The sequence below is a fragment of the Lactuca virosa genome, chromosome 6 (assembly GCF_052849685.1).
Source record: "Lactuca virosa cultivar CGN04683 chromosome 6, Lactuca_virosa_CGN04683_v6, whole genome shotgun sequence".
NCBI classification, from domain to species: Eukaryota; Viridiplantae; Streptophyta; class Magnoliopsida; order Asterales; family Asteraceae; genus Lactuca; species Lactuca virosa.
In genome coordinates, this window is record NC_136431.1 from 186,380,178 (window position 1) to 186,389,090 (window position 8,913).

Consider the following 8,913-nt stretch of genomic DNA (forward strand, 5'->3'; position numbering starts at 1 on the left):
CAATTGCTTAATCATTTTAGTCATATCCAATTTTAGACCTTTTCCCTTCTTAATGCCTCTGGGAATTTGGAAAAATTTAGAAATGAAAAATATTATAGCACATGCAATCGATCCTGTACCCAAAGCAAACGGTACACGATTCATGATGTCTCACATAAAGACATGATTCTAGACCAGTCTTTTACTACAATATTTTTATTTGCCATGTTTTCAAATTTTGACTATGAAGAGGGATGCCGTAATCATAATCGAATTTTGAGAACGCAATATATAGAATTTCCTTAAGTTGAACCAATCCAACATGAAATTCATATATATATTCTTGACTAAAGATGATTAAGGTCTCAATCTAAGCCTTTAGAACTGAAATAAAGTATATCCTCTCCCTTAATTATAGCAAAACAACTTTTTCAATCCCTGCAGCCTCACGAATTGAAACTTTTGTTTTCTATAATTAACATTGCTAACTTGCAACACTAACAATAATTATCATGCTCCCACTAACATGATGATTATTAGCATAACACTTATGCTCCCACTAGCTTTGACATGTACTCAGAAATCAGCTGGACTTCTAGAAATCAATACTTTATTGACTTTCTTACCAAAGTTCAGATTTCTGATACGAGATGCTTTGATAAAACTTTATCAAAATCATACACCTTTCCTTAGATAGCAAGCATGTTTGTCTAAACAATTTCAGAACTATGAAAAGGGATGCCGTAATCATAGTCTCAATTGTTTAGACCTTTTGTCATCTGCTTCAAATCTACTTGGTGGAAGTGTTTCCTCACCATCATTTTCATGAATCGGAGAGAAACCTTATGACCCTTAGATTTTATGGTGTATGTGTTCTTATCCATGTGAATCGTCAAAACCATAGTCACAAGACAAGGATAATGACAAATCCAAACTCATATGGACTGCACTTATGCAATCTTAAATTCTTGCCACCTGGCAGTACAGGGCCTGCCATTGCTTCCAAGTTGTTATGCAACCAATTGAGAACTTTTAGAACTCCTATGCAAAGCCAACTTTAACTGGAATGGGCACAGAATATGTCAACACGATAGGTTATAAACCTCAAGTCGTGTGCTAGTGAAGAACCTCAGGTTTTATTCTTGATTAGTTCTTGAAATACTTTTTAGGATCTTTAAGACTCCCACTATCCTCTTGACATATAAGACTATCTTGCCAAATATTCAAGAGATAGTACGGATTCTTTATCAAGACAAACACTTCACATAATTGGCCTTAGTTGGTCTTTGTTTTATGCAAAACATCACAACTTACCAATTTCAAATGTACAAGAGTAGGACACTTTTATTCTTATATTTGACAAGTGTTTTAAACCTTTCTTTAAGATATGTCACTCAAGTTACAATCTTGGAGTATGACTCTAAGAATTGTTTTGGAACGAAGTACGACTCATCTTCCTGATCTAACCATTTCAACAATTCATGACTCCTCTTTTTAGTCATAATAATGCACTAAGATGACATTTAGAGGACTAATTGTGATATGATTTCTAAATCATTAAGATGATCATAAACATGATACTAAAGTACTCTCCCATCTTTTCAGATTTGAGAAACTTTTATCTTTCTACCTAATTTGATTCTTCCCATTCATTCTGCCATACATTGAGACTTTTCCAATATTTCAGAATTATACTTAAACTTGTAAGTATAACCATATTTACTAAGCTTTAGTAAATCAAATGGTCTTAATGATCTTTGTGGTGGACATGACCAGTGCACAAGAATGTGTACTCGATCCCTTTAGTCCTTCACTTGACTCACACATCCATGTGAACAAGTAATTACTCTTGATTTTCCAATGCTTGAAAGTTCTCATTCATCATACTATTTAACTTGCGTGATTCCAAGTTTCGGTCCAATTGAAACTTGGGTGATGAGGAACTTTCCTGATTTGGTAAATTTAGACACTACCACAAATGAAAGAATCAAATCCATTTTTCAGTATTGCTGTCAGTGGAATCATATAAGCAACAATTTTCCACAAATGCCATTGTAAGGATACTTCAAATAAATAAAATTAAACAATTTTCTTTTATTTTAAAACTTTGCGGAAAAACTTATCCTTACAATCCACATGGAAAATTGTTGTTATCTATTCCTTAGCAATATATCATAACTTCTTAAGCAACTGCTCAAAATTCTGATGCGATCGAAATCCACCTTCGCGATCAGAATCAACATATACTTCCTTTAAGATTTCTCTCTATTCTTTGATTCTTAAAACATCAACATGTGACCCAGTCACATCATGTAATGAGGATCTCAGAATAGAACTTAACAGAGTTAGATAATGGGCTCTACCTGATGTAGAGTCAAACTTATTGACTTTAACATCCTTAGGTAAATTTGGCAGCTTTGCAATCAACTCCCCTTCCTTTGGCAAAATAAACATATGGACCCTTTGGTAATGGGACTATCTCAGAATTAGCCTTTCTCTTTACCATTTGGTCAACCGGGTTAACTATGGCCAATCCCTTTCCATTGGGAAGAGAATGCTTTTTCTGGATTTCCAGTGTCACCATTGTCACTGTCCATAAAGTTTTTAGGAAGTTGATCTTCTAATCAAATTTGCTTTACTATCGTTCCAAATCATTGCTGATTCAGCAGCACCGAGCAAATAGATATGATCATTAAGGTTCATGTCATAGTCTGTTTCATAGTAGTCCCAAAGGAACTCACTATGTGACTTAGAAAGTGATTGAACATCCAACTTTCTCACGACTTTGACACCCAACTCTCCCGGCTTGTCAATATGTGACTTCATCTCTAAGATGTGATCACACATAGACCTTGCTTGCCATTAGGGCTTGAGTGATCTTGAACTTGTGGGTTAGGGATAATAATTGGAGGAGGTGGAGGAAGAGAAGTATGACTTCCATGAGCCAAACTCGGGAAGTCATATTCATTAGGAAAGCTTGGTTTGGGAAGATCATTGTTGTCTAAACCAGACATCAACAATGTGAGAAATTCACGTAAAGTTGATTTAAGTCCTTAATATAACACCCAATATGATATATTAAGGCTAGGACCCAACAAACTATTTCATAACTTGGAAGAGGGATGCCGTAATCCAAGCTATAAAATATTTGAAGGTAGGTGAATGACGATTCACCAATTTCCACCAAGATAAACGAAATGTATTATTAGGTTTTAATTGATTTTGAAACTCCTAGATTCTTTTGAGATTCATTGAACTTTTCAATGGCATGTTTCAATCTCGAGTGTGCCCTTCAGGTTTTGTGACTGGGATACCGAGGATCACAAAACAAGGTGTGAAGTAACCATGCAAATATACTTGGTACCCTTAATATTTACCCCTCAATCGATGTGCCGGTTAACCACACGAGCTCCACCAATACTATGATAAATATTAAGTTACCCTTTGCCTACTTTGTTAAATCCAGGTTAGTGTGCCGGTTAACCACACACGCTCCACTAACACCTTAAACAAAGTGCAAAGTGTAATTTCATGGATTAGCACCTTATTCATATTTTCCTAAGTAACTAAGATTGGGAATTTATAAAAAGTTTAGTTACTTAGTATTTATCATTAATACTTTTAATGATGGGAGAATTATAGTCCTTGTCCTACCTGTTCGGCTAACGACCCTCCACCAGTCAAGGAAGCGGTGGGTGAGAGTGGACACCCATTAAACTGCCATTTTATAGGCAGTAACCTTATACCCCCCTTATACACCGGCTTCGTGAATGAGACCTACTAATGGTAAGACGACTTGCTCTTATACATATAATATATTAAACTTTTAATATTATAATAGTATAAGGGTGTATTTTAGACATTTAAAATACTTGGTGGTTTAATCTATTAATTAAACTATACTCTTAATTTAATTAAATTTAAACCATGTCATTATGGAATTATTAATTCTCTTTTAATTAAACACTTTAATTATCTATTAATAAAGTCCATAAGAGTTAATTGAATTATTCAATAAAACATCATAATTCCAATTATTAAATTCAAAATTAAAACCATTTAATTAATTGTTTAAGTTATGAACCCAAGAGTTTTAGAATTCAATTCTTTTTTTTATCATAAAAAAACTTTTTCCAAATTCCAAAACTTGACGGCAAGTTTTGTAACTCTTGAAAACTTTTGGATTCCATAACTTATGGAGTTAAATACTTGTTTTATGATGAAACTTTTCATGTTCCATAACTTAAGAACAAGTTATGGAATTCTTTAAAACATTAAGACCAAGTTTTGTAACTCTATAAAAAACTTTGAATCAATTTTTTTAAAAATCTTTTCATATCCATAACTTATGGAGGTTTCAAAAAACTCTTTAGATCAAACTTTTAAAACTAATAAAATAATCATATCATTTTATCTTTTACTAAATTTGACCTAATTCAACTTATATAGCAAATGATTCAAATTTTACAAATAATTAGTTTTTCACAAAAACAAGTAATTATCTTAAAATTTGACAAACGTCATGTTTTTTTTTCTTTTTTTTCCAACTTTGAAAATAAAACATTTGCATCGATATAACAGAAAACAACCCATGGCTCTGATACCACTGTTGGGTTTTGAGCATTCTAACACTCCTATGGTATACATGCAACCCTATAAACCTTGGATCTATGTTTTCTCTATTATACATGCAAATATTAACTATTCCAAGGTTTCATCCTAACTAGCATATTATGAAGCACCTATACTACAAAGTTCTAGTTAGATGACATACCTTTTGATGTAGCTTGATGTCTTCAAGCTTTAAGAGCTTAGCCCCAATAGTGTGGAAGCCTCAAATGGAATCACAAATCACCAAAACACCTTGGAAGAACTTGAGAGAATATGTATGCACACTAAAATCGGCCCACTCTTATTTTCACACACTTGTGCCAATTTTGTGAGCCAAAGACCCCTTTATATATTATGGAGGATTAGGGTTACATCCATGTAAACCCTAATACCCATGACCTTTCATTTACATATGATCCATGGGTTAAAAGCTCCATGGACCATCCATGAAAGCTTAGCCCAACCTAAATGAACTTGGCCCATTCTATATAAGAGTCCATATTTAATTAGTTCTTTTTGATCACTTAATTAAGTCTAAATTAACTCTTGATCAATACTAATTAAATAATATGATTCCATATTAATATATTAGAACTTATAATATATTAATATAAATCATAAATATACTATTCTCAAAAGACTATCCATATAAATTGTGCCGGTGAAGTGCAACCCAAATGGACCATGCCGGGTCGGGTCAAGTACATACCAAATATAGTTATGGACTTAGACATTAATCCAACACAACTGTCCTGTAACATCCGGATTTTCAGGAACATTATTGTGTATGTTAATCTTGAGATTGAAGGAGAGACTCGACGAGTTGAGGGACCAACTCGCCGAGTCGAGTCCAGTTGAGTGCGTGGATTTAATGAGTCGACTCGACGAGTCAGAGGAGGGAATCTCCGAGTAGGTACTGGGCAGAGAAACCCTAATTATCTGGGTTTGTGACCTATTTAAAGTCCCGTATGGCCTTCATTTGCGGCCACACTTCCCCTTGAAAGCCTGAGAGAAACCCTTAAACCGTTCTAACCTTGGTGAAGTGAGTGTGTGATCATTTTGGGCAATCTTGGTGCATTTCTATGAAGAAGGATGAAGAGCTTCATGATGGGGAACAGAGGAAGGCAGTGGATCTGTGGTATTGAGTGTTTCAGCTGCTAAAAGAAGGTACAAGTCCTCATCTTGCTCATTCCTTGTACTAGATCTCATTTTGGGAGTTTTAGGGCTTTTCTTCCATCCTTTTGAATCTATGAGTTGAATGAGACATGGTTTGAGGTTGGAAACCTCAGATCTGGACCTCCAAAGGTCCTTAGAGTCTAGGTGTCCCAGCTTTAGTCGTCCAAATGAGGGTTGATGAGCTAAATCCTTCATGAAAGGAATATATTAGCATTTTGGAGTAATAACCTCATGTATGAACGTAAAGATCGAAGCTTTACGTGATTATTGAGCCTTGGGATGATAGATCTAGTGTTTGGAGTGATAAATCTGATTGAAATCGTCTGATTTAACATTTGGTCTGAATGAACTCGCCGAGTCGATGAGCTTACTCGACGAGTTGGTTAGAGTTTGTCCCGAGGAACTGAATCATGCGATAGCTCGACGAGTTGGGGGTCAACTCGACGAGCTGAGCTGGACTGTCACGAGATTTCTGAGAAAAGTAAAGGGACTCGACGAGTCGCAAGGATGCACTCGGCGAGTCGGGTCAAACATGGACTGTTGACTCGAGTTTGACTTCTGTTGACTTTGGGGCTTTGGTCAACATGAGTAGTAGAGACCAGGGAGGGGTAAAATGGTCTTTTATCCACTTCAAAGAGTTAGAGAGAGAAATAATAGCCTTCGTTTATTATTGTTGTGAAAGTGTATTACTTAGAGGTATTCATCATTTGTGTTAGGCGGATGCTAGTTCGAGATCCGAGTGAGAGGTTATTTGCTCACCTGCTCGCGAGGTGAGTCTTCTCACTATACATTACCTAGAGTGGTATCTATGTGCAGACCGGAGGGTTTTTGTGTTATGTGTATGTTTGAGATTATGTGCATGTGATATATGTATGCTATGTGTTGTATAGACCGGACCGGAGGGTCCAACGACTTAGGAGGCCAGAGGGTCCTCAATTAGACTAGACCGGAGGGTCCAACGATTTAGACCGGACCGGAGGGTCCAACGATTTAGACCGGACCAGAGGGTCCAACAAGCTAGACCGGACCGAAGGGTCCAACGACCTACGGGACTGGAGGGTTCCGCTGAGACACATCGACCGGAGGGTCGTACCGAGTTATAGCCTCGAGTGGCGTATGTGCTGTATGTGGTATTTTGGGGAACTCACTAAGCTTCGTGCTTACCGTGTTATGTGTTATGTGTTTCAGGTTCTTATCAGAATCGCGGGAAGGCGCCGACTTGATTGTACACACATCTGAGTTGGAGATATGTCTTTGGAGGATCCTGGAGTTGTGACAAACAATTTTGAAATATGTTGATAAATTGATACTTGTGATTTTTGAGAAAATGTGAAATGTGATTTATTGTGTTTTAAAATGAAAATTTTGGTTTGAAAATTTACGTCGTTACAAGTTGGTATCAGAGCCTTGGTTTGAGGGATTCGGATGCGCCTTCGGGTAAATCTGGACTCAAACTGAGGATTTGAGAAAAAATTTCAAATAAATGATTTTTCTAAAGCGAACAAGAGTTTCTAAGAGAAAACGAGAAGGAGCAGTGTGTACAATCAGCCAGAGCCCGAATGGTGATTTCCCAAAATACCCTTACTTTTGTATTACGAGATATTTATGAGGTATTATGCATGCTAGAGATAGGCTAGGTATTTCATATTTTAGGACTAGAGTGGCCTGATTTGTGATGCCTTAGCCTAGGAGTTGTTGTTATCTGTGATGTGTTTTCGAGTATGTGCTGAGTAAGAGTATCCAGCAGGAATCCTTTTTAGAGAGGGATTTGAGTAGAGGAGTAATCTAGGAGAGATACCTAGATGAGCATTTGTGGAGTCTACTAAGAGGGTAGTCAGATGCCCACGTGTGGGTGAAGTCGCTTGAGTTCGGTGGTATCCTATGAGTATGAGGAGAGCAAGTAGGATAATAGCCTAGAGGGGTTTTACGTGCTAGTGAAGATTATTCGATGCCCGAATGCTGCTTGCTTCGTGCTTTGTGGAACTCTCGATGATGGGAGCCAGCTACTAAGTGAATATGACGATATTTAGGAGGTAGATGGCTGGCATCATTAGGAGTTCTTCAGCAGTTGATGGCAGAGAAGTGTGAGCACCTAGGAAGAGCCTAGGGGATGACCGTGGTCAGATGAGTGCGCTGACAGGGTAGAGTATTTCGCTGGGGAGCGAACATGAGTAACGGGATGGATGCGCGAGAAGGTTGAGCAGCTACTTAGGAAATCTGGGATGGTCCGTGTGGAAGGTATGGGTAGATGTGGCAGGTAGTATGGGCCCATACTACTGAAAGCAGAGGACCCATATTTGATGCAGGGAATGTTCTGGAGATTCTAAGTAGCAAATTGAGAGGTGATGTCATGGTTCGAGTACCATGATAGGTAGCAAATCGAGAGGTGATGTCATGGTTCGAGTACCATGATTGGTAGCAGATTGAGAGGTGATGTCATGGTTCGAGTACCATGATTGGTAGCAGATTGAGAGGTGATGTCATGGTTCGAGTACCATGATTGGTAGCAGATCGATAGGTGATGTCATGGTTCAAGTACCATGATAAGTAGCAGATTGAGAGGTGATGTCATGGTTCGAGTACCATGATTGGTAGCAGATTGAGAGGTGATGTCATGGTTCGAGTACCATGATTGGTAGCAGATTGAGAGGTGATGTCATGGTTCGAGTACCATGATTGGTAGCAGATTGATAGGTGATGTCATGGTTCGAGTACCATGATTGGTAGCAGATTGAGAGGTGATGTCATGGTTCAAGTACCATGATTGGTAGCAGATTGAGAGGTGATGTCATGGTTCGAGTACCATGATTGGTAGCAGACTGAGAGGTGATGTCATGGTTCGAGTACCATGATTGGTAGCAGATTGAGAGGTGATTTCATGGTTCGAGTACCATGATTGGTAGCAGATTGAGAGGTGATGTCATGGTTCGAGTGCCATGGTTTATAGCAGATCGAGAGGTGGCCACATGGTTCGAGTACCATGACCCGTGGTGGTTAGTGTTACTGGTTCTACCAATTATTTCGTTGTGATTGGTTAGACCGAGATCGGATACGATAGAGTATGAGGTCAGAGGGCCATATGGAACAAGTTCCAGCGAAGCATCCCTTGTGAGGGAAGTCGAGATGACTCCAAGGTATTTTTGGTGA